Below are 2,265 nucleotides of genomic sequence, written 5' to 3' on the forward strand. Positions count from 1 at the left end.
CACCTTCCAGTACCTGATGGGGGCTTCTAAGAGAGATGGGGACAAACTTCTTAGCAGGGCCTGTTGTGACAGGACAAGGGGTGATGGCTTTAAACTAAAAGAGGGTAAATTTAGACTAGATATAAGGAATAAATTTTTTACAATGAGGGTGGACAAACACTGAAACAGGTTGCCCGGTAGGTGTAAGATCCCCCATCCCTGGAAACATTCAAGGTCAGGCTGGATGATGCCCTGAGCAACCTGATCTAGCTGAAGATGTCCCTTCCCATTGCAGGAGGGGGTGAGGGGGTGGACTAGACGACCTTTAAAAGTCCCTTCTGACCCAAACCATTCTATGATTCTGTTCTCTCAAACTGTTTGGGGCCTTAGGATATACCTTCAAGGTGGAAGTTCTGATCAGGTGTTTTTTATCATTCTTTTTTACCATAAGGGTAGTCAAATGTGGGAATAGGTACCCAGTGGTTGTGAAGTCTCCATCCTTGGAGATATTCAGAACTTGACTGGACACAGCCCTGAACAATCAGCTCTAAGTTGAAAGCTGACTCTAACTTTGAAGTTGGCCCTGCTTTTAATGTTTAGGAATAGATGATCTTCACAGGTCCCTTCTAAGCCAAGTTATTCTGTGATTCTATGAAACAGTCTGCATATTATGATAAAATTATCGGTTTTCCCCCCTCATTATTTAATCTCTTATGTAAGAACTGTAAAAGATTGTCCTCCACATATTTAGAAAGTTAGCATCCTTTGTGTCTTCATTTGTTTTGGAGGTCTCTGGCAGGATAAGTGAGGTGTATCTTTATCCCCAGAGTTACACCTTTTGTCTGCTTCACCTTAAAATATATACTGCCTCCAGCAAGCACATATCTCCCTCTGACATGAGTGGGAATGTTATTCTCGGTGGAGACACCTTATTATGTTGGCTGTAAATATAATGGTTATATCGATGCACTAGGCACTGGAATCTTCCTTCACCTATGTCTGAAAATGAGATTTCAGAGGTATGTTTGGGGTTGGTAGTGAGAATCTCGTCTTGTCCACCTGTTAACCCTATCCATATATGTCACCTAGGCATGGACTCATGCTGCTATGAATGTAAATAGAAACAGAAGGCAGTTCAATTGCATAGTGGAGGACACCAGCTGATGTTGTAAATAAATCATTAAATCTTCACTGGGTATTGCAAATAAGACAGTCTTGTACATAACTGTAAATTAACAAAGAGGAAGCCAAAACTGTAACAGCTTTGGGTATTTTCTTGAATTGTACATTACTTTTTTGTTGGAAGTTTATTTGATGTATAAACACAGACACATGAAGAAACTATTAAACTGGTTTGCTGGAAATCCCACTACTATTGGTTATTCATTGTAATGTGTCTGCTAACCTTACAGATTATTCTCAGAAGGAGTATTGCATTACAGGACTTCACTGCTCAGTTTAAACAGATGCCTTATTATGAAACACATTCTGAAAGACAGTTACAGACTAACACAATGTATTTACATTCATACCTACATTCATTTAGTGTCAGCATCACATCCGTGCTGTAAGCTTTACAGATGGAGACCTAAAACCACTTCAGGGGGAAAGTACTTGCAAGAACAGGCTAGAACACTTCCTGCAAAAAAAAGAGTGTTTACACTGTAGGAATGAATCTAAAACACATGTCTCTGTGAGGCCATGGCATGTTTAAACCTGGTTATTTGTCCTGTTTAGCTGCCGAATAAATGCATCATTTAGCAATGCTTTCACTTCTACCAGAGCTTGGAGAACACCAAGTATTCTGACAGATCGGGCAAGCAAACATTGTGTAAGTATGAAATTTGCTGTCAAAGGACAGTCATGAAAGAATTAGCTGCTGGGCTGCCATTGCACCATGTCCCCACAGCTAAAGATACTCCTCTTGCTTACACTGCCAGTCATTTTAGGTTTGGTATCAGTCACTGGAAAAAAGCTCATATCACACTGTTTCTGTCCTAGGGCTCCAAACACAACTTCTATTGCCCACTGCTGTTTTGATGATTGAACACTTCACTGCTTCTAACTTGTATGTCACTATTCTAAAGTTTTTAATAAGAAACTATACTGAACTCACTCCTGTTACAGGTGGCGTCAACTTCTATAAACTTGTCTGCATTTTAAGTGGATTAGTAGCAGCAGAAAGAATATTAAAAAAACCCCCAAACCGACAACCCAACATTTCTGGCTGTCCCAGAACTTCATCTAATGGAGCAGAAAACTGGAGTTTTTAGTCTATAATAATGC

The sequence above is a fragment of the Eurypyga helias genome, unplaced genomic scaffold (genome assembly GCF_000690775.1).
Source record: "Eurypyga helias isolate BGI_N326 unplaced genomic scaffold, ASM69077v1 scaffold7083, whole genome shotgun sequence".
In the NCBI taxonomy this organism is placed as follows: Eukaryota; Metazoa; Chordata; class Aves; order Eurypygiformes; family Eurypygidae; genus Eurypyga; species Eurypyga helias.